This window comes from Artibeus jamaicensis, unplaced genomic scaffold (genome assembly GCF_021234435.1).
Source record: "Artibeus jamaicensis isolate MK-2021 breed Jamaican fruit bat unplaced genomic scaffold, CSHL_Jam_final scaffold_1964, whole genome shotgun sequence".
Taxonomy (NCBI): domain Eukaryota; kingdom Metazoa; phylum Chordata; class Mammalia; order Chiroptera; family Phyllostomidae; genus Artibeus; species Artibeus jamaicensis.
Window position 1 is genome coordinate 57,157,461 of NW_026522030.1, and position 25,071 is coordinate 57,182,531.

Sequence of the window (25,071 nt, forward strand, 5' to 3'; positions counted from 1 at the left end):
ATAATAACAATAACTGTAAAAATTATGAGTGCCAGTTCTCCCCAGATAAAATCAGCAGAAATGTCTGGGCTAGAACAACCTGTATGACTATCCAACAGGTGTATATACCAGTTGTTGATGAAAGAATGTCCAAACCTGTAGAAGCCTTACATAAATTTATTTGAGCCAAAGTTTTGAGGACATGCCTAGAAGCAAAATATCAACAGATTGTGAAAATTTCCAAAAGAATAGCAGTTTTGTAGCTTATTTTATACATTTAGAATTAAAAGAGAAAGACTAAGAAATGTTATGAAATCTATTGGTGGTCAGTTAAGAAGGCTGGAGGAAGCACACCTGGTTAATCTCTAGGACTGGCTTTTCAGAAAGATGGAAAGATACATGCTTCCTTTACTTTGGTAGGTACAGGACAGTTAACATTTAACATTTATAGTCCATAGAGATAGTATGTGGGCAATGAAATAACAATGGTCTCCTGCTCTGTTTGTTTTGTGTTCTGGGGCCAGTTGTACTTTCAAAGGGTCTAGAAAAAAAATTACTCGAAACTTTCAAAGGTATGTTATCTTAGATGCCTAAGAAGAATGGACAGGGTTCACTTTGGTAAAGATTAATCTTTGCCAGGGAAGCTATACATCTGGTCTTGAACAGTGACTACTCACCGTGACCTGCCCAATTAGGAATACATGAGAAGACAATGCTATGCAGTTATTGTTGGTCACTGGGCTTGTCAGGGCTGCCAAATTGCCCCTAAGCTTGTTCAGTGTATTCTGTTGCCCCTTTTCATTCACACAGTTAGATTTAGGAGCTGCAGGCAGCGGTTGTGTGTTGGACAAGCTACATGGGAAGAACCATTTAACAAGTCTGTTGCCTATATTAAATTTTCTGAATTCTTTATTTCCCTGGTCCTAGGTTATATATTAGCAAATATATCGCTATGTGTGCTATCTGAAATGTTCCTGCCTATGTTTTCCTTTAGGACTTTTATGGTGTCATGACTTATATTTAAGTCTTTTATCCACTTGGTAGTCTAGTTTCATTTTTTTGCATGTACCATTCCAGATCTCTCAACACCATTTACTGAAGAGACTATTTTTCTCCACTGTGTGCTTCTGCCCCCTTTGTCAAATACGAATTGACTGTAGAGACTTGGGTTTATTTCTGGGCTCTCTATTCTGTTCCACTGACCTGCCTGTTCTTATGCCAGTACCAGACTCTTTTGATTACAGTAGCCTTGTAATATAGTTTGATATCAGGTATTGGGACACCTCCTACTTTGTTCTTCTTTCACAAGATCCCTGAGCATGTTTAGGGTCTTTTTTGGTTCCATATGAATTTTTGAAATATTTGCTTTAGATCTGTGAAATGTGTATTTTAATAGGAATGTGTTGAATCTATAGATTGCTTTGGGTAATATGGATATTTAATTGATGATAATCTTCCAATCCATGAACAAAGTATATGCTCCTATTTAGTTGTATCTTCCTTAATTTCTTTCTTCAGTGTTCTATAGTTTTCCAAGTACAGGTCTTTAACCTCACTGATTAAATTTATTCCTAGGTACTTTATTTTTCTTGTTGCTATGGGATTATTTCCTAGTTACTCTTTCTGATATTTCACTATTGAAATATGCCATCTCCAAAATATGTAAAGGACTTACATGACTCAACACCTAGAAGACAAACAATCCAGTTAATAAATGGGCAAAGGACCTGAACAGACACTTCTCCAAGGAGGACATATAGGTGGCCCATAGACATATGAAAAGATGCTTAATATCACTACTTATCAGAGAGGTACAAATTAAAACCATAATGAGATATCACCTCACACCTGTCAGAATGGCTATCATTAATAAATAAACAAGTGCTAGAGGGGATGTGGCGAAAATGGAACCTTAATGCACTATGGGTGGGAGTGCAGACTGGTGCAGCCACTGTGGAAAACAGTACGGAATTTCCCCCAAAACTCATAATGGAATTGCCTTTTAAAAATATTTATTTATTTTTAGAGAGCGGGGATGGGAAGGAGAAAGAGAGGGAGAGAAACATCAATGTGTCGTTGTCTCTCATGTGTCCCCCACTGGAGACCTGACCTGCAACCTAGGCATGTGCCCTGACTGGGAATCGAACCAGCGACCCTCTTCTTCACAGTCCCGCGCTCAATCCACTGAGCTACACCAGCCAGGGCTGGAATTGCCTTTTGATCCAGCAATTCTGCTCCTGGGAATATACCCTAAGAATTCCGAATCATCAATTCAAAAGAACTTAAGTACCCCTACGTTCATAGCAGTGCTATGTATAATACCCAAGTACTGGAAAAAGCCTAAGTGCCCATCGGTAAATGAGTGAATTAAAAAGCTTTGGTACATTTACACAATGGAATACTATACGGCGAAAAGAAAGGAGCTCCTATCCTTCCTGACAGCATGGATGGAACTGGAGTGTATTATGCTAAGTGAAATAAGCCAGGCCATGAAAGACAAATACCATGCGATCACACTTGTAAGAGGAATCTAATATAAATTAAATAAACTAAAGAACTAAAGAAGCACAGGCATGGAAATATGGAACAGAGTGATAGTAACCAGAGGGGAGGAGGGTGGGTGATAATGCTGGAAAGAGGGGCTAGTCAAAGAACATGTATGAATGATCCAGGGACATAGACGACAGTGTGGAAATTGACTGTGGGGGTTGGGGGGGGGCAGGAAAACCAGGGTTGGATGGGCAGAGGAAGACAAAGAGGGAAAATTTGAGACAATTGTAATAGAATAACAGTAAAGGAGAGGGAAGGGAATTTCAGGGGAAAAGGGAAAGGGTTTGCAGGAACACGTATAAAGGATACATGGACAGAAACAAGGAGGGTAGTGGAAACAGGAGGGACGCGGGGAGGGCTTGGGGGGTGGGATGGGATGGGAGTAAAAGGCAGAAAACTGTACTTGAACAATTGAAATTTTTTAAAAAAGAAAAAATATTCTGAATCCTAATGCTACCTATCGGTACTACCTAGGAAACAAAAAATTTCAAATCCCAAAAAGCCACCGAAAGCTGTATAGGGGTATTTTTCAATTTGCTTTGCTTTGGGATAACTCCACTGAGGTGCTGCCACACAGACGGCACCTGTGCAAACTCTGCCCTTACGTGCACCACCTTTCCTGACCCCGAGGCTGCAAAGCCAGACTCCACCACTCACGCCACCTCCGAGACGCAGAGAGCCGCCTTCGGACGCGCCTGCACGCCTGCAAGGTGGGGCGGGTCAAAACTGAAGGAGGCGGGGCCCGCCCTCTCAGTCTGTAGCGCATTGGCCATCTCCAGGTAGCCCCACCCCCGGATGTTTGAGACGGCGGCGGGGCGGGCCACGTCAAGCGGACGGCGTGGGGCTGAACTTGTAGCAGAAGGGAGGTAAGCGGTATTTCTGGCCTGGCTGTGGACTGGCAGCCGTAGTGCCCTGGTAGGACACAGCAGGTCGCAACTGCCTGTGGTTTGTCTCAGCTTGTGTGCAGGGTGATTTAGGCCCTGTGGGCCTGGGGTTCTGCTGGAGATGGGGCCGTGGAGCGAGTGGCGGCAAGACCGTGTTGCGGCACGGGGCTGTCGGGCAGGGGACGGAGCTTGCGGCTTGCCCTTATCCTGTCTTTTCTGGGTTGTGAACTCCCTGAAAACTAGGCCTTTTGCGTTAGAAATCTCTGGTATGCATGGGTGGGGCCCTCTGGTGCCCGCGGTGGGGCTCAGCGGGATCCTGACTCCGAAAATGATCAGCGCGATCTTTACATACTTACCTGCAGCTTATTTCAGTCATTGCACCCTCGCTGGACCGGTTCCCTCGTCCAGGGTAGTGCAGGGGACTCCAGCGATGTCCTGCCTGGCCTGGGGTAACTGTCTCCTTATTGCTAGTGACTCACTCAGATCCTGTCCACTTTAATGCAAAGGGTTATGGGTAAACAGGGCTTGTTTTCAGATCTGGTTCTCTGGTCCTCACTTGTGATAATTACCTGAAGAAATTGTATGTGTCTGTATGTACATAACAGCACATATATGTACAAGTGCATGCTTTGAAATGTCTGCAATAACCGTGGGAGATTTGCACTTCTGTTACATGTACTACCAATGAGTTTTAATTTCAGCTGTGGCATCCCGATCCCTTAGTGTATTTCGTGGATTTGGAGCTTTTAAAATAAATGAAGTTATCCTGTGAAGTGTCATGTAATCCTTCATTTATCCGTTCAATAGACTTTTTTTGATGGGTTCCATGATGGTCAGAGTCTTATGCCATAAACTAAAACAGGCATCTCCTGCCTCCTCTTCTAGTTTATCTGCCAGTTTTATTGTCTAGATTTGAGATGGAATTTATTATTTACTTAATTTTTATTGTATAATTTTTTCCACTATCCATTTATCTCCCTTACACTGTCTTCCACCTCCACTGCCCTCCCTGCAATAACCACAGTTGTCCATGTGCATGAGTCTTTCTTTTTTACTCCACAAAATCCCCCCACAAGCTTTCACCCTTCTATGAGTCTGTCTCTATTTTGCTTGTTCAGTTTTTTCATTGGATTCCACATATGAGTGAAATCACATGGCACTTTAATCTGGCTGGCTTATTTCACTTAGCATAATGCTCTCTAGGTCCATCCATGCTGTCACAAAGGCTGAAGTTTTTTTTATAGTCGAGTGGTATTCCATTGTGTAAATGTCCCATAGTTGTTTTCTCAACCCATCTACTGATAGCTCCTTGGGCTGCTTCCATATCTTGGCAATTGTTAGTAATGCTGCAACAAACATAACGGTGCTTAATTCTTTCAAATTAGTGTGTTGGGTTTCTTTGAATAAATTCCCAGAAGTGGAATTGCTGGGTCACGAGGCAGTTCCATTTTTAATTTTTTGAAGTGAAAATTCAAAACTCCATACTGCTTTCCACAGTGGCAGTACCAATCTGCATTCCCACCAACAGCGCAAAAGGGTTCCCCGAGATGGAATTTTTGTTGATGGCTCAATTTCAGGTTCTAGATTTAGATATAGAAACTTGTGATCCTGTATCATAAGATAGAACTCTTCTGGGACTCCTTGTTTCCCTTACTTTCACCTGTAGTATAAGCCTCAGACCATGATGGCCCAGAGCCCTAATGTTGCTTACTATGTCACTAAAGACCCTAGGTCTGAGGTACCTATCTGTAAAGTGGGGAGATGTGTTCAGAGTATTCTGTGACTTTGAGATGTTTAAGGATAGGAGGAGCAAATGACATATGTATTGAGTTAATAGTTGGGAAATGACCATTTTAAAAAACACAATGTATTTTATGGTTATGTTTTATTTGTTTTGAATCTTTCTACATTCAGTTTTGACTAGCAAGCAAGTGCATGTTTATGATTTTGATTCATATCCAATACCTGCATACGAAGCACTATGACTCATCTAAATTTTGAAATGTAATAATCAGAAGCTTTTAAATGTTACATATAATGATATGATATAAAAACAATTGGATGTGGATGCAGTTTTCTTTCTTCTTATTTTAAACAAATGCAATTTTCAAAGCAAGTTTATTTGCTTCGGTAGGTAAAGGGTAGCTAAAACATGTGTCTTGGCTGTTTGCTTACTTGATTAATGTTAGGTAGTCACCATCACCTGGCTAATAATGTCTATTAGTGTCATGTGGATGTGTTATCAAACAAAAATTTACTATGTTTTAATTGATGCTGCTTCCAGTTGAGAATTGATAACCAAATGGTAAATACATCATTAGTTTGAGAATAAAAATGCCCATAAAGATGTAGTAAGTGTTTCATTTGTTGATTGACTGATGGTCCTTATATGTCTGGCCTTCCTGTAGGAATAAAATCATATCTAGAATAATTCCCCCAAAACATAACATTCATAGCCTTGGGATACTTTTTGGATAATGCCCACAACTATTAGTTGAATTAAACTGTTTACATCACTATTAGGGTTATAGAAAATTAAAGAAATACAACTTTTCAAAATTTTGCATTTGCTAGACCTTTCTAGTTCTAGAAACAGACCAAATCAAGATGGGAAGATTAAGAAGTGTAAGAACTGAGGAAAAATAGTCCAAGTGGAGTCTTTTCTAGTTTAAAATTTGAGGGCAAAAAAGCCACAATGAAAAAATACAATTATAACTGTATTTGGAACAAGAGTAAGGAAATAATAGTGTCTGGATTATTGGTGGGTCTATAGGGAAACTTGATCTTAATCAATATTTCTTGGTTTATAACAATGAGCTTAGTTTATCTGATAAAGAGAAACCTAGGGTGATAATTTAAACTCTTATCAGGTGGGCAATACACGTTGCTTTAAGAGATGTAAAATCTGTAAGTATGGCATGTTCTTTATAGTACAAATCTGTGATTCACAATTAGTGGTAAATTGGATGGAGATTGTGTGTAATATTTCTACCTGATAGAAAATAAGATTTGCTAAGCTAACAGAACAAAGGATGTTTGTCATTTTTTCCTCCCATTTAAATTATTTGAAACAAATTTTTTAAGCAATGTAGGTGATCTAATTTATTTTCAGAGATCTAGGTGGCACATTATTGTTTTAATAAGTTGGGTTCCCCCAAGTACTTCTGCCCTCAATTTTTAACCTATTTCAAGTCACAATGGAAGTCATAAAATTGCATTTATGATTTTTAACTTTTCTTAATTTATATTGGTTTTCATTCAGTTAGCCTGAGTTTACTTTAGTTTTATATATTTTGAGGACATTTCAAAAGGTTTCACATTACATACCGTGTCATTTTCCATTACTCATGATAGGAAAACATTCATTTTGGCCCAAGGAAGTTGAGAATCCAAACTACATATATGGATTGTTTATTATTATTTACTTAATAGAGACAAAACATCATATCGCCCAGATGACTCAGCCTCTCTACAGCCCTGATTTGATGCCCTGTGGCCTCTGGTTTTTCTAAAACTAAAATCATCTTTGAAAGGGGAAAGATTTCAGACCGTCGATTAGATTCAGGAAAATATGACAGGGCAGCTGATGGTGATTGGGAGAACTGTGTGAGGTCCCAAGGTACCTACTATGAAGGGGACTGAGGCGTCATTGTCCTAGTTACAATGTTGCTCGTATCATATATGCTTTTCAAGAAATGTCTGTTTTTCATATCACATGGCTGGATACCTTCTGGACAGACCTTGTATTAAGTGTTAAAGAACAAGGAGACTGGTGTGTTGGAAGTATTACTTACTTAGACATTAACCCCAGATGTTTGTGGTACCCTGGTTGGAGAGAGAGACTATGAGATTGACTGTTTTCTCAGGTTTTAGACCATCTATGGTAGTAATCAGTATATATGAAAGATGAAGATACTTAGATGGCATGCCCTCAGAGATATGGAGGTAAATGGTGTGGAAATATTTTTGGGGGCCATAGAGCTTGGAAGGATAATTAGCTTTTACTGAAGTAGTCACCAAAGAATGAGTCTGGTTTCCATTAGAGCTAGGAGGTAGGGGGACCATATAATAAAGAAGCTGAGCATCAATAAAGCTCATGACTACGGTATCAGAGTCCAAAAAATTTGGAGGGAAGACCATTTAGCAAAGAGCAAGGCAGGATAGAAAGAGATTAGATTTGGGAGGGAGTAAGGGTGACAGAGCTTTTTCTGAAGCATATGGCTGGCTTTGAATTTCCAAGTAGTAGTGTGGATTTCAAGTTTTGTTGAAGCTTCCTTTTGTCAACTTTTATCCACCAGATCATTATAGTTTCTGTTATAGTACAGGAGTAGTACTACTTCTGAATTTAAAACTAATGTATAGGGTCCTCGTGAATATTGGTTATGGGTGTTATTTGTCAGAGAAAGCAGAGGCGATGGGTTTTTTGTTTGTTTGTTTGTTTGTTGTTTTGTTTCATGTACCTCTTTTTGACCTTCAGACTTCCAAACTACTTGGAAGTAGTTTATCACATGTGATATCTCTCGTCTGTTGTGGATGCCTAGAAGTTTGTGTTGAGAATTTTTAGATCAGTTCCAGGCTCAGAGGTATGACAAATGCCTTGATACTAATGACAGTTGTCATGGGTGTGGGAGGTGTGCATACCTACATTTACCTCTGTTTTCCTTCCTGTTCTTTTTAGGACCTGGAGTTTCACTGAACAGTCTCTTTGTCTCTAACTCTCACTCATGCAGAATCCTACTTGGGTCTAGCCTACTTCTGCCCTATGGGATCACATTTTCTCATGAGATTATTCTCTTCAGCATATCAATATGCTGTTATTCTTTTTTTAATTAATTAATTTTTTTTTTTTTTAGAGAGAGGGGAAGGGAGGGAGAGAAACATCAGTGTGTGGTTGCCTGTCACAGGCCCTCTGCTGGGAACTCGGCCTGGCATGTGCCCTGACGGGGAATTACATTGGTGACCCTTTGATTCACAGGCTGGCACTCAACCACTGAGCCACACCAGCCAGGGCAATATGCTGTTATTTTTATCTTAAAAATAATTACTGTTAGACAATAATTACTTCTTGTTGACCTCCTTTCTTAACCCACCACCCAATTTCTTTTTTCCCATTTATGGCAAAACTCTACTTATGTGTCCAATTGCTTTCCTTCTATTCTTTCTTAAACCCAATGTAATCAGCCTCTCCTCACCATTCTAAAAGAATTACTCTCCTGAAAGTCATGATGACTTTCATTTTGCCAAATTCAAGGTCGTTTTTTTAATCCTTGTCTCTTACTTGACCTATTGACATCCCCCCTTCATTGAGTTATAATTGACACATAACATTGTATTAGTTTAAATATATAATGTGTTGATTTTTTAAAAAAATATGTTTTATTGATTATGCCATTACAGTTGTCCCATTTCCCCCCTTCATTCCCCTCTACCCTGCATACCCCTCCCCCATACCCCCCTTTAGTTTATGACCATGTGTCTCAAGTTCTTTAGATTCTATATTTCCCATACTATTCTTACCCTCTCCCCTGTCTATTTTCTATCTACTGTCTATGCTACTTATTTTCTGTACCTTCTCCCCCCTTCTCCTTCTCCTACTCCCCTGTTGCTAACCCTTCATGTGATCTTCATTTCTATGGTTCTGCTCCTGATCTAGCTGTCCCCTTAGTTTGCTTCTGTTTTAGGTGTGGTTGTTAATTGTGAGTTTGCTGTCCTTTCACTGTTCATCTTTTTTATCTTCTTTTTCCTAGGTAAGTCCCTTTAACATTTCATATAGTAAGGGCTTGGTGATGATGAACTCCTTGAATTTGATCTTATCTGAGAAGCACTTTATCTGTCCTTCCATTCTAAATGAAAGCTTTGCTGGATAGAGCAATCTTGGTTGTAGGTCTTTGGTTTTCATGACTTGGAATGCTTCTTTCCAGCCCCTTCTTGCCTGTAAGGTCTCTTTTGAGAAATCCACTGACAGTCTGATGGGAACTCCTTTGTAGGTGACTGTCCCCTTATCTCTTGCTGCTTCTAGGATTCTCTCCTTCATTTTAATCTTGGCTAATGTAATGATGATGTGCCTTGGTGTGTTCCTTCTTGGGTCCAACTTCTTTGGGACTCTCTAAGCTTCCTGGATTTCCTGGAAGTCTATTTCCTTTGCCAGATTGGGGAAATTCCCCTTTATTATTTGTTCAAATAAGGTTTCCACTCGTGGCTGTTCCTCTTCCCCTTCTGGTACCCCTATAATTCGGATGTTGGAACGTTTCAAGATGTCCTGAAGGTTCCTAAGCCTCTCCTCATTTTTTTGAATTCTTGTTTCTTCATCCTTTTCTGTTTGGTCACTTTTTTCCTCCTTCTGGTCCACTCCTTTGATTTGAGTCCCAGTTTCCTTTCCATTACTATTGGTTTCCTGTGCATTTCCCTTCATTTCAATTAGTTTAGCCTTCATATGTTCCTCTAATTTGTGACTAAAATCAACCAGTTCTGTGAGCATCTTGATCACCAGTGTTTTGAACTGTGCATCTGAAAGTTTGGCTATTTTTCATTGCTTAGAGTTATGGGCTCTGGGGCTCTGAGTTGTTCTTGAGCCATGTTTTGATGTGTTTGTGCATGTTATGTATGAGGAGAGGTGCCTTATTTGTTCACCAGGGCTGGGCCACTCAGGTTGCTGGTTTGTGATGTTGTATGTGGGGGCGGGGTCAGAGAGGGACAATGGCAGTTCCCTCTGCCACTTCCTGCCACTGGGGCCTGTGTGGTCCGTCTCACTGCTTGCTCCTTCACTGGTTTATCTGCACGCCAATGTGTGACCAATATCAGCCCTCAGTGGGTCCACCCACTTCTCCACACCTGGGATCCGCCCACAGCTGCTGGCGCACCTGGGTCGCGTGCCCTGGTCAGTCCGGTGGATCTTTCCTGCCTGACCCCACTCTACTGCTGGCTCTGCCCCTCTTACCGGTTTGGCTGAAGGTTTCGTTGTTGTCAGACTTCCGTGTAGTTCAATTTTCTGTCATTTGGCTGCATTTTTGTTGCTAAAACTTTGTTGTTTTTAAACTTGGTTATGCGAGAAGGCACAGTGCTTCCACCTATGCCTCCATCTTGGCGGAAGTCCTACTATTCTTCCTGTTGCTCAAAGCATATCATAAGGAGAGCCCAGACTCAAGGGGTTGGAGAAATCGACTATCTGTTCTATGAGGGGAGAAGCAGTCACTTTATACAGAAAGGTGCATATGGGAATTGGTAGGAATTGGGGGTCATTTTTTGCTATCAGAGCCTCTTAGCTGGTCTCTTCTTTTCTCTCATTGCCTTCTATAATATTGTCAGCAGAGCAGCAACATGATTTCAAAACAAAAAACATGGCTTGGATTTCTTTTCTTCCCCAAGCTTTCCAATGGCTTCCATTGCTACTGAAATTAAAAGGCAAAGTCTTTGCAGTGGCCTGTGAGGCTTGCCATGACCTGACCCCTCTGCTCCCTCTCTAACTTTATTTCCAACTGAAGTTGGAAATACTCCCTCCCTCACTGAAGTCCTCAGCTTCTTTTCTGCTCTCCCATGGCTTTTGTACTGCTATTCTTTTTGCCTAGAGCCAGTCCCCTTCTCAGAGACAATGGGCTCCTTTACCTCCTTGAAGTCTTTGCTCATGTTTCACCTCTGTGAGCCTTTCCCTGATCATCCTGTTTAAAATTGGAACACCTCTCTAATACTCTCCTCCCTTATTTACTTTACTTTTATAAGTAGCACTTATAATAGGACATTTTAAAATCACTTTTAGAGAGAGGAAGGGAGAGAAACATTACTGCAAGAGGGAAGTGTCATTTGCTTGCCTCCTGTATGCTCCCGGACAGGGATTGGCACCGGGATGGTGGTGGTGGTGCTTTACATGTCCTGACCAGGGGTTGCAGTTGGCCACACCCAGACCTTGGATCAACCCATAACCTGGGTCTGGGCGCTGATGGAGAATTGAACCCCACAACCTTTCCGTGACAGGACGGCACTTTAACCAACCCAGCCACACTGACCACAGCTATTTTGTTTATTCTTATCTTTCCTCCATTAGGAATGTTATTTACAGAGGCAGGGATTTTTGTCTCTATCCCCAGTGCTTAGAACAGTGTCTGGAACAAGGCAGGCATCTAATAAATATTTGTTGAATGAATGAATGAATGAATGAAAGGTAGGGTTTGGTACTGAACATTTTTCAGGCCTAGGTATCTCTTCCATGTTTGTGGAGAAGCTGTTGAAACAGATTCCGGATTATTATCTGAGGAAATTCCTGACCTCTTTTTGCAGGTACTTTTGTGATGCAGTCAGTGTGTTTTGTTTTAGAGGTCTGCTACCCAAAGTGTTCTTCACATCCAGGCTTTCTATTATTTGAAAGAAGAGCATCACATTCTCTAATAACTGCATAGAATACCTGCTCTTTAGATACTTAATAACAACCTGTTCACTTTCATAACAACCTGTTCTACATCATAACATTTTTATTCAAAGCAAAGGTGAAATAGTTAATATGTGAAAGGAATAGTCTAAGACAGAAAAATTTCAAACGTTTTTCTTAAACCATTTGACCTCCCCCTACTCCAAAGTATCTTGTTGAGAATGTCAGGTAAGAGAGATGTTTTTATTCGTCAAAATAAAGTATTTTACATAGTAATTTGTAGCATAATCTTATTATATACTCAGTCTAAATCTTGAAGCTATTTTAACGAGCATGTGTGGACAGAGCTGACTCCATCTTGAAGCTAATCTACCTGCTTAACTGGTTAGTGAAGGAACCCTGACTTTTGATCTCCCCATCCTCCTGGTGGCCTCTAGAATGTATACAGAAGCTTTGGACTAAGCATGGAATTTCCATGAACCCTCCGGGGCCCTCAGTTTTATCTCTCCCTTAGCTCATTTTGGCGCCAGGGCCTCCTGATATCTGGCCCCTTGGTTCTCTTCTGACCACCCACGAATTCCTTTCCTAGAACATGGGTCCATCGCTAACCAAGGATAATGGAGTGTGCTCCAGTGGGTAAAAGATGTGAAGATTTGAGTGTCCTGTTGTGGCTCACGCCCTGGTTCTGTATGTCCCATATTAAGCTCATTAATCGACAAGCTGGACTTGTCTTTTTCCTCCTTTGGCCTCTCAGCTCCTTTGACATTTGGAGGCCACTTTACATCCACAGCCTTTTCATGGATCAGGAGGTAACCTTTCAAATTAGTGAGTCTGAATGAAAATGATAATCTTTTAAGTGCTTCAGCCTCCAATTTATTTTCATATTTTGTTTTTGTTGTATACAGTTAAGGAAAATTTACATAAATTAGCAGTTGCACACAGTAATAATTTTTTAAACAATTTACATTGCATCTTACAACTTCTGCTCATTTTTTTCCATTTTGTTTTATTCTTAAAAACATCCTATTGTGGAAAGTTTCCAACACACACACACACAAATAGGGAGTATAGGAAGTGTACGTAGTTTCAACAAAACCAACATTTTTAAAATCTTGTTTCTTCTCTAATAGGTTTTCTTCCCAGACCTTTAAAAAATTTTTTTAATATACTTTATTGATTATGTTATTGCAGTTGTCCCATTCCCCCCTTCAATCCCCTCTACCCTGCACACCCTCTTCCACCCACATTCCCCTCCTGTAGTTCATGTCCATGTGTCATAAGTTCTTTAGCGTGTACATTTCCCATACTCTTCTTGCCCTCCCCCTATCTGTTGTCTACCTACCTTCTATGCTACTTATTCTCTGTACCTTCTCCCCCCTTCTCCTCCCACTCCCTGCTGCTATCCCTCCATGTGATCTCCATTTCTGTGGTTCTGTTCCTGTTCTAGTTGTTTGCTTAGTTTGTTTTTGTTTTAGGTGTGGTTGTTAGTAATTGTGAGTTTGCTGTCATTTTACTATACATGTTTTTTATCTTCTTTTTCTTAGGTAAGTCCCTTTAACATTTCATATAATAAGGGCTTGGTGATAATGAACTCCTTGAACTTGACCTTCTCTGAGAAGCCCTTTATCTGCCCTTCCATTCTAAATGAAAGCTTTGCTGGATAGAGCAATTTTGGATATAGGTCTTTGCATTTGATGACTTGGAATACTTTCCAGCCCCTTCTTGCCTGTAAGGTCTCTTTTGAGAAATCTGTTGACAGTCTGATGGGAAGTCCTTTGTAGGTTACTGTCCCCTTATCTCTTGCTGTTTCTAGGATTGTCTCCATTTTAATCTTGGCTAATGTAATGATGATGTGCCTTAGTGTGTTCCTTCTTGGGTCCAACTTCTTTGGGACTCTCTGAGCTTCCTGGATTTCCTGGAAGTCTATTTCCTTTGCCAGATTGGGAAAGTTCTCCTTTATTATTTGTTCAAATAAGTTTTCCACTGGTGGTTGTTCCTCTTCCCCTTCTGGTACCCGTATAATTCAGATGTTGGAGCATTTAAAGATGTCCTGGAGGTTCTTAAGCCTCTCCTCATATTTGTGAATTCTTGTTTCTTCATTCTTTTCTGTTTGGTTGTTTCTTTCTTCTTTCTGGTCCACTCCGTTGATTTGAGTACCAGTTTTCTTCCCATCATATTGGTTCCCTGTGCATTTCGCTTCATTTCACTTAGTGTAGCCTTCATTTTTTCATCTAATTTGCGACCAAATTCAACCAGTTCTGTGAGCATCCTGATCACCAGTGCTTTGAACTGTGCATCTGATAGGTTGGCTGTCTCTTGGTCATTTAGTTGTATTATTTCTGGAGCTTTGATCTGTTCTTCCATTTTGGCCATTTTTTTTTTGTCTTGTTGTGCCTGTTATGTATGAGGGGTGGAGCCTTAGGTGTTCACCAGGGTGGGGCAACCCACATCTCTGTGTTGTGATGCTGTATGTGGGGGCGGATTCCAAGAGGGTACAATAGCGCTTGCTCAGCTGTCTGTCAGACCTCAGTCCCTTCTGCTGCTTTCCCCAAGCAAACCGGCCTTTCTGGTGCTGATTCCCATGTGGGTGGGCTGTGTGCATTCTAGGACCCTGTGGGTCTCTCCAACACTCCTCTGTGCCTCACCCCCTGCACGTATTTTCAATAGGTATTTTGAGGCTTTATTTCTTGGCACTGGGACCCTGGGTTGCACAGTCTGTCTAGCTCCCCAGTTATCTGCGTGCAAATGTGGGATCCCTTCCTGTTAGCCAGCCACCTTGTGTGCAGCGCCTCGCTTCACAATGGCTGCCATGCTGGGTCTGCCCATGGCCACCCCATGCCCAGGGTCTGCATGCCTGGGGTGCCTTGCGTCCCCGGTGTCACTGCTTCCTGAGCCTCGACCCCTCTCTGCTCAGCCGCCAGACTCCACCCCACTTACCGGTCTGGATGAATGTGTCTATTTCACCTCCTTGGCTGTCCAACTTCCATACAGTTCAATTTTCTGTCAGTTCTGGATGTTATTTTGTTTCTAAATTTTTGTTGTCCTCAATTTGGTTGTGTGAGGAGGCACAGTGTGTCTATGCCTCCATCTTGGCCAGAAGTTCCCCAGAGCTTTTTTTAAAAAGTAATCATCTTTATTAATGAGGACTTTTTATTTATTTAATTTTAAAGGACTTTTTATTTTAAATTTAATTACTGTGTCATTATTACAGGTAATAAAAGTAACACCAGTTCCTCACTGTTAACTTGTAGTCAGTCCATACTTCAGAATTTCTCAGTTGTGCAAAGGATATCTTATTATAGTTGATTTGTTGGAGTCAGAAGTCAAATAAGATTTCCCAATTGTTTGGTTATTCTGTCTCTCAAGTCACTTACACTATAACATCCCTATTCACCCCTTCTGTTTCTATGCACTGATTTGTTGGATAAAATAGTCATTTGTCCTTAAAATGTCCCAAATTCTGAACTTGACCTATTGCTGTGCAAGTGGTTTTGTTTATCTTGTTCTTCTGCCTCTTGTTATTGTGTATAAACAGGCAGTTAAATATACAGAGCTGTGTAGATCTATTTTGAATATATTTTTTAACATTGTTCATAGAAGGTTCAGTGTATGTCTTATTCAACACATTGTGAAGGTTCTCACAATGTGTGGTTTTCTACTGTTTAGTGATGCTGTGATGAATCAATGAGTTCAGGAGGGGTCATCCTTTACCCTTTAATATGAAGTTCCCATCATTTTTTAACATAATAGTTTTAGTGACAATTGATGACTCATTCTTACCAAATCAATTTTATATTAACAAAGGGATGTAATATCTTTAAATTTATTTTTTAGAGAAATGAATACATTTTAATTATTTTCTTTAAATCTCTGTTCTACTTGTATCTTTACAACTAAACTGTTCCTTTCTCTGCTCCCCAAATGCTCCATTTACACATAGACACAATGCCTTCAGAATGTACTGAGCATTTGACATAAAGCTTGGAAGGAGATATGAAATGGAATGGACAAAGAAGGCTGGGAATTAGAGAAAGTAAGGCTTGTCTAGCCACCTACTACCTACTACTTTGGCTGTCTCACCTCTCTTCTTCCTTGTCTCTTATTTCTTTGTTTTTAGTTTGTAAGATTTTTAAAGCTATGAAGGATATTAGGGTTTAGAAGGCCATAAGGACTGACAAGGATTGGAAAATTGGTTGACTTGGGGCAGGTGTTAACAGCAGCATTGGCGGGTATGAGTTGAATGTAAATCCAGGCTGGACCCAAGCATACAAATTTTAATATTTGCCTTGGTGGGGTAAAGATGGAGGCGACTGTACTTGAACAACAACAAAAAAAGAAAGAGAGAGAGAAAAAGAAAGATTGGCCTTAAATAAAATTGAGAAGTAGCTTCTCAATTTTAAGCTTGTACTCTCTGCACTTAGCACCTTTCTGTCATGTAGCCTTTCCTTGCTGACACAGACAAAAGTAATTTGTATCTCAAGCACTTAGGAGACTCATGCCGTTGCTGTAATGTTTAAAAAACATATGAATGACTCCTTTTGCATATCAGCGTGTGACTGCTGCTTCTGATTGTCAGGCCCAAAACCTTGGAGTTATCCTTCAGTCTTACATTTCATCCATTAGCAAATTTTGTCAAAATATCTGTGAAGTCTGACTTCTGCTTAGCATCTCCACTGATGTTCTCATCTAAGATAACTTAGTTCTCTGCTGCATTGTTGCTGTAACCTCCTACTGATCTCTTTTTTACCATCCTTGCCCTCTTACGGTTTAGTCTACGTGGAAGCCAGAATGATCTTTTTAAAATGACAGGTATGCCATCCCTCAGTTCCAAATCTTCTAGGACTTCCCATCTCACTCAGGAACATGCAAGGCCCACAGTGCCCCGCAGGGCCCCTGCTTCCCTTTGTTGTCTCTGAGGGCCCAGCTTGCTCACTTTCGTGAACTGCGGTGGTGTCCTTGGTCTTCCCCAAGCTTGCCCAGCTTGCTTCCACCTCAAGGTCATTGTGCTTGGTGTACCTTCTGCCTGGAATGCTCATTGTTTTCTTCGCGTCTCTGTCCAAATGTCATCATATCTGAAAGGCCTTTCTTTGACACATCAAAATATATAAAGACCTCCAAAAATTTACCTATTGATGACTAAAATTATTTTTTAGGTATTTTGTTATATATATATATATATATATATATATATATATATATATTTGAAAAACTAAACTTTTCGTTCTACAATTTCATGGACTAAAAATACCTTTCTTCTATAAAGTTTCAGTTTTGTTAGATGAATAAATTCTGGAGGTGATATAACATAGTACTTACAGTTGACAATGCAGTGAATATGGTATTATACTCATGTTGTTTGCTTACCACACTCACTCAAAAAAACAAACCAACTCCCCAAAAAACCAAAAGCCCTGGAGGACACCCTGGAAGGTGCTGAGTATGACTGTTACCTTGATTGTGGAGGTGGCATCATGAGTGCTTCCTGTCCGGACTTGTTAAACTGAACACATGCAACATGTGCATTTCTTGGTACGTCAGTTATACTTCAATAAATCTGTTTAAAAATACCTGCTCTCTCGACTGAGGCTCGCATACTTGATTAAAATGAGACAGGAGGAAGTCGAACACACTGGAGGAACACTTAATTTTTTTCAGGGGCAGATGGATTAATCTCCTGGCAAACAATTTGGAATCAAAGGTAATTGTGTTAGCTTGCTTATTTGGAACTCCGCAGGACCATTATAGCTTCTAATAACTCAAAGGTGTGACTTTCTCATTAAATAGCTCTTAATAAGCAGTGTAATTGGATCAAGCAAGCCTTTTTTTATCTGATGTGTATTGTGGTGAAGCTGACTCTTTAGACAGTGATAAAAGACTATAGTTTCCAGTCAGTAAATAAGATCACTTATTTTTTTTATTAGGCCTGAAAAAATGATCTTATATTTTTATTTGAAGAAAATAATATCTATTTAATGGGCAAATAATGTATACCTATTGCAAAGAAAAAATTAAATGTAGCAATTATAAAGAGAAATGTAATAGGATGTACTCACTCATCATCTTGTATCTAGAAATAATCTTAATATTTTTGCATAATCACTTAATTTTTTCTTAACCTGGACCATATATATGTGTGTGTGTGTGTGTATATATATATGTGTGTGTGTGTGTATATATGAACACATATATATTTGTGTTCATGTTCATAACTGTGTATAATAATCTCATTTTTTATTCTATCATAAGCATTTCTTTCTATTATTAAAACTCTGTTCTTTTAAATTACTAATCAGTATTGTGTCTGCATGTTCCTTAGCTTATTTTTTAGCTCAGTGAATAACTTTGCAAAAAGATCCTTCCTTTAAGCCTTTCATATTTTTATACTTTGACATGGGAGGTGAATAGAACTTAAAGAATGTGACACTTTGGAATAAGTGCCAAACACTGAGATCACATGCTCAGTAAGTAGTGCCCTGAATGTCTACTCACTCCCAGAGTAGATTAGTTTTTGACCTACTCAAGACTTTCAGTTTTATTGTGCTGGCTTCCCTGTGGAACTGAGTATGGCCAGTGAGGCCTTGGGACACTTGTGCACCTGGGCACCATGCTGTTTCTGCCTTTTTTCTGTGGCTTTGCTTTCCAGCTGACTGGGTTCGTCTTTGAGAACCTTTGTCTCAGTCTGGAGGTAAGCCAGGTTGGGAGCAGTTTGATAGATAATGTTTGAATTTGGGCTGAGGCAGAAGTAGTCTTTGAGGGTAAAGTGAAGCTGTTTGAACATTGGATTCATTGTGAGTTGATAGCCTATGGAGCTGCTGCTGCTGTTCATCTAGTCAGTCATTTACTTCCAATATTGGCACAGACTCCACTGCCCAGAGTGTCCGTGGTGTTATGGCTGAGACAGACAAATTCACATGGACTACTGAGTCCTGTGGAGGAAAAGGGACTGCACGGCTACTCTCTACAGAGAAGATGGCTCTGTCCCTAGCCTTGGCAGGCTTTTATTGGTTTTAATTTGCATAGGAATACAGGTTGTATATGGAAAGCTCATCAGTCACTGTCAGGCAGTAATGGTCAAATAGATAACATACAAAGAACTATGAGGGCCTATTTTGAGTCAGGGTCAAATACTCAAGGGCCATAAAACTTTGGGGAAACAAACTCATTTCCGGCTTGAACCCTTATCATTTAAATTGAGGGTATTAGCAAAGCAGGTTTTATGGGATTTTTTGCATTCTTTCTTAGGCCTGATTGCCCCAGGGAACCTGCCCTTTCCAGCACAGAGCCACACTCACCTCCAGCATTGTTTCAGGCTTAAGTCAGGCAGGGGAAGTAAGGCAGCCAAGAGATTAGGAGACTTCTTGCAGACTGAATGAGGACTCAGGCTATGTCAAAGCCGGTGGGTGAGGGTCTGTCTCCCCCTTTCTTCCCAAGTCCTTCCCTGAAGGCCCCTTGTGACTGTGCCTGTCTTAGGTCATCCCTCCCTTGAGGAAGCTTACCTGTCATTGGCTAACTGGTCATGCACTGGGGGCCAGGTAGGATGAAGTAAAAGGGGGCAGAGGTGGTGCCCCTTCCAGGGAGATAAACTTGGTCTCCTCAGTGGCTTATGGTCCCAAGGTATCTCACTCAGCCTTAGCCATGGGGGATTACAACTTCTGAAACCAGGCAGGGCAGTTCCAAACACAACACAGTGTTCAAAAGTTCCATTTAACTTGTATTTATGGGTATACACATGTGAACCTGTAATACATAGGTATGTGTGTATGTATTGGATATAAACTCTGAAATTTTAAATTCTCATGGAGAGCTACATGATTTTCCTCCTTTTCCTCTTTTTAAATATAAATAAATTTATCTGAAAGACATTTTAAACACTCTACTGTGCCAACTGGTTATCAGCATTTCATTTCAGGATCCTCTTGTATTCACTGAGTGTGCTGCTTGATGTCTGTTTGCTAATATGCAAAGACTTATTAAGGACCTTCTGTCCAGGATGGTGGTGAAGGTGAACTAATATATGATTATTAAGCACCCTACAAATAAAAACAGCCATGAATAATGTTAGCTGTGCAATAGAAAATTAGTAAATGTTATTTCTTTGGATAATTACATGTTTAAAATGCCTTTTACCTAGTGGGAACTACACAGAGGTGATACTGGCAGTTTTTAAAAGGTTGTCCTATGTAACAGATTAAGAGCAAAGCTGTGATAAATATTAGCTATCACCTGGAGCATTCATGTAAAACTTACAATGTATTCACATAACAAAGATCCTTTTTCATCTCTATCATGTTCATCTGGAAACAGTGAAGAACCAGTCTTCTGAGCTTTTACATGTGTTCTTTGACATTCTTCTTTTTTTTTTTAAGAGAAAAATGTATCAAAATGAATAACACTGTAATAAAATCTCACTAATTTGGACCACTGATTTGAGATTTGGATGTGGCTGAAATTCATCTTTATACTACCTATTCAAAAGTAATTTGATCAGTTAAACAAAATTAAATGCTGGGAGAAATGTCTGTGCAAAGAGATAATTGTTTTCAAACTCTAAATGTGTAGGTAGCTGAATTCAGGTTATTCTATTAATTTGAAAATAAAGTTTACAAATTTATTTTTATTTCCATTTCTTATTAATGTAATTTTTTCTTTGTTCATGAATCTTAATTAGTGAGAGATACAGATTCTTCTGTATGATTTTCTGTTTGGGAAAGTTGATCTGGAAACAAACAGTAGAATTCTGAGTCTAACTTCTTTCTTGAGTCTGTTGTGTGTTAGGTACAGTGCTAAACACAGTACTTAAAAAAGATGGGGGCTGGAAAACAGAAAACCCCAACAGAACCCCCCCCGGGGAAAAAAAAGTTTCCCAAAAAAAAAAAAAAAAAAACATTTAGTATGCATCATGCCCTCCAGTGGGTGAACAAGACTCAGCTGCTTCCCTCAAGAAACTCAAAAGTCCAGGAGAATAATGCAGCGGAGTTGGTCAGTGAAGAGCCCTTCCTGCTGGAGATACGCTAGTGTCTGAGCAGGTGCAGCTGCTGCACAGATGGAAGCTAGCCTCCTCAGGATGAGTGAGATGTGCATCTTGAGGACTGATTCCAATCCTCGGAGAGTTGGAAGGGGCGTTAGATACTGTCTGCTCCTAGCTCTGCAATGTGGCTCCTCTACACCGTATCCTCCTCCTGTTCTCCTTGCCTGGAATATGACGTCAAATTATAGTTCAAGCCCTGTTTTCTGTGGCAGCTGCAGGAACTGTGAAAGACATGAACTGGTTTTCTCTTGATCTTCCTGCTTCTAGAACGTTCCATTGTTATTTCAAACTGTGTTTTTACAAGTAATGTCATTCACTCGGAAATTTCCCCATCTCATCAAGCTGTGCTCTGAACTGTCATGTGGGGCTACCTGCCAGGCAAGTGTTCATTTTCAGCAGAGTAGCCATCTGTGACTGTGTGTTAGTGTTTGAGCAATCATTTGGGCAAATAATTGCTTTCATTTATTTTAATGAATATTTATTAAAAAGTGGAAAATGTAAATATGAACGAGTTGACATCAGTGTCAGGAAACGTGGATTTACTAAAAATCTATACTAATTGCTGTGATGGAAGTAGGCAATTGTTATTCTTTGTTGGATGCTCATTGAACTTAAACTAAATGGTCAGTGGTGAAATAAAAGTATAAAATCAAAGACATACACAGAAATGGGAGATGTATTGCTGGTGTGGTGCCACAAGGAGGAAGATTACATTTAGATTGTTAATTTTTGTGTTTTGTGCCCAGCACAGAGCACCCCTTTAATGTGTAACATTTGCACATGAGACTTGATTGCGTGTTTTTAGGATTGCAGTATATATAAAGATACACAGCTATTTTCACATGCTGATGAGCTGCTTTGGGAACCCGATTTAACACTGTATCCAAACCTGAGTATTTTTTTTAAAAAATAAGATTTGCTTGATTCCCTGGGGTGCAGCAAACTATAATAGATAAAACAAGGTATTGGATTCAGATTAAGAATAATAGCTAACATTTAAAATGTGTTCTGTGTCTCGTTCTGAGTGAAGTGCTTTAATGGATTGTCTTAATTTTACAGAAACTCTGTGTCAGTCATACTTTGTAGAGGAGTGGTTAAGAATGTGAGCTGTGGAGACGGTACCATTTATATCCGTGCTCTGCTTCTTACATAATTAAGCATTTAATTTTGACCTCTTTTTGTTGCACTTGTTTTTTTTAATATAAAGATGAAGATAATAATAGTACTGTGTCATGGGGTTGTTTTGAATATAGGGTGAGAGAATCCATGTAAGAGCTTGACAGTACCCGCCTGGCCTATAGTAACATTTTCAGTAAGTCCTGGCTATTAATACCACTGTATAACCGTAGGCAAGTTAGCACTTTCTTTCTGAGCTCCTTGTTTCCTCATATAGGAAATGGAGTTAATACTATTTACCTCAGAGTAATCGTGACAATCCAATTGGATTTGCTATTTAAAGCATTCTGTGGAGTGCTTGGCACATAGCAGCTGTTTCATCCAACATGGATTTCTGAATCCTACATTGTGCTTTGTGTTTGTACATTGAGACTTTATTGAACAGGTACTTGTTATATACCGGAGTTATAATGGTGAGAAAGAGAGACCAGCTCTGTGTCCTCAAGAGTTTGCATTTCACTGGTGGGTAGAGAAGGGCAGCAGAAATGAGTAAATGATGACCATCTGCATATGCGATCAAAACTATGAGGGATAGAACAGTGTCTCTCTGGGGAGCAGGGGGGATCTCCTTGAGGCTGGGTGCTAGGGAAGTCTCAAAGGAAGGTGTGAAGGGTGAGGCGAGTCAGCTGTTTGAACAACAGCAAGAACATTTGAGGCCGAAAGGTGTAAGGGTTCCACACCTGGACATGGAAAGAACATGGGGGTTCATGGAGCAAACTGGAGGTCAGTGCGGCTGAAGCTCCCTTACTGAGGGAAGGCTGTGAGACCAAAGCATGTAGGACCTTTGGGAAAGAGGATTTTATTACCTAGTGCAGTGGGAAACTATTGAGAGGTTTTAAGAAAGTGAGTTAGAAGTCAACTGTATCTTGAATGGGAATCTCATGCATTTCCTCACCTTGGCCTGGTGTCTTATTTCTCTATCTGGTAACTTATATACAAGATCCCACCCTGGTCTTTGATTAGAGATGTCCTACTTTTCACTAAAACATATTCTTTTCCATTATTCACCTCTCTTGACCATCTCATGTGGTATCAAGAGAGAGGAAAAACATTTTTAGAGTACAGACTGTGTCAAGACCTCCTTGGCTTTTAAGCACACCTCGTATTGTTATTCACACTGTCTTGTGTGTCAGGTGTCCCCATGTCTAACCAATGAGAAAAAGGCTTCAGGTGATTTACTGAGGCAGTAAGTGATTAACCTTAATTTTTTAATGACTAGTGCTGGAGCCAGGTTTGCATCTATGTGCTGTCTGACCCCACCCATGCAAAACATGTGTGACATTGCTTCACAGTGCAACATTTATCTTATTTATTTGAACATTTTTCAGAATGATTTTTCTAATAGCGTGGGTCTTATATTGTCTTATGATTGTAGTCATTCAGGACTGGAATATAGTGATATTCTCTATGTCCATTTTGGGCTACATTGACTTAGTGAACAGCAGGGAAATTTCCTCTCTTCCTGTAATTTCCTTTTTTCATTTGATCTTCAGCTCTCATTACTAACAATGCAAGTTGAAGTCATTGAACTATAACTTCCATTCTACATAAATTTAATAATTTAGTTTTCATGAAAAATAAAGAAATGAGGTTGATAGGTTATTTTGCAACATTTAGGAGAAACTTGCCTTAAGTCTACATAATTCTTTTTAAGAGTAAGAGTTTTTACTCTGATGTAGAATTTCCCAGCATTCTAATTGGAAAAACTTTAGTAATGATTATGCTTCTCCTTGGAAGTGGAGGAAATTTTAAAATGGTCTAAAGTTAATTGAATCTACCCAGTTAAATTACATTGACCTCTTTTCAATATTATTCTTCCTGTAAGCAGGGGTGTTCAACCTTTTGGTGTCTCTGGGCCACACATTAAATACACAAACACTAACGAAAACTGATGAGCAAATAAAAGGTTTTAAGTAAATTTATGATTTTGTGTCGGGCCGCATTCATAGCCACCCTGGGCCACAGGTAAGGGTTGGACACCCCTGAAAGGATTGGTTAGATGGCTAACAAAGTAATTAATCTTTTATCATTTCTAAAATTTTGCTAGTTTGTGGCTGCTCATTTTAACATATCTGTTAATGATGGAGTTCTCAAAATGCTTGCAGTATTTTGAGTTTCAGAAACTCATTTCCTCTATTTTTAGAGGTTAGTATATTAATAAAGATTTTCCCATTATAAAAACATATGTTCTTGTGGAAAAAAATTAGAATATAGGAACAAGCAAAAAATATCCATAATTTATATTTTCCAGACTTTTCTATGTATATTTATACCCAGACAACCTGCATTTAAACTCCAACTTACTAAATGTCTTGGGAAAATTAACTTTTTTCTGCCTTAGTTTCTTCATCTGTCAAAGGAGTTCATATCTTATAGTGTTATTGTGAGGGTTTAAATGAATTAATACAGGTAAAATGCTTAGAATATTACCTGGCCCCTACCAAGAACCACATACTTGGGGCTTATTTATTTATTTTTAATAAACAACAAATTTAATTTCTGCTGTTCTGGAGGCTGGAAGGGTGGGTTTAGGGTACCAGCATAGTTGGATGAGAACCTTCTTCCTGGTTCATGGCCAGTGTCTTCTCTCTGTGTCCTCACGTGGTGGAGGGGCTAAAACTTTTGTTATGGAAAATATCAAATGTATGTAAAAATGAAATAGTGTTGTGAACTTTAATGTGCTCATCTATTAACTTTTAGATATTTTTGTTTTTATTATTATTCTCTCTTTTTTCTTCCTTCTGGAGGTAGACTGAAGTATTTTATAGAAAATCCCAAATGTTATATCATTACCCCATAAATACTTCAGCTTTTATCATGTTAATATTTGCCAAGAAGTTATGTTACAGAAACAGTGCACAAAATTTGAGTCATTTTTGAGGGGAGGAAATATACCTATAAAATACACATGTGGTGTTTTATTAGATTTTAATAACTGAATGGTATTTGAAGTAAGATTATGAATATGGGGATTTTAGGTAATCGGATTATTTTTTATATTTCTAAAGCGTCTGTTTCAGTAGCTTTATTATTCCTAATGTACATGGGTCCAAGGAAGTAGAGAGAGGTTGAATTTAAATAACCACTTGTGGTAA

The 25,071-nt window shown here is 39.5% G+C and overlaps 1 protein-coding gene across 1 annotated transcript in view; it reads left to right on the forward strand.

Annotated features, from left to right (window-relative positions):
• Nucleotides 1-3,336: 3,336 nt before the first annotated feature.
• Nucleotides 3,337-25,071, forward strand: part of FOCAD (focadhesin) — a 321,710-nt gene continuing 299,975 nt past the window's right edge. The window contains exon 1 of the mRNA XM_053656269.1: nucleotides 3,337-3,395. The gene's annotated coding sequence lies outside the window, so the exon portion shown is untranslated. The remainder of the gene's footprint in view (nucleotides 3,396-25,071) is intronic.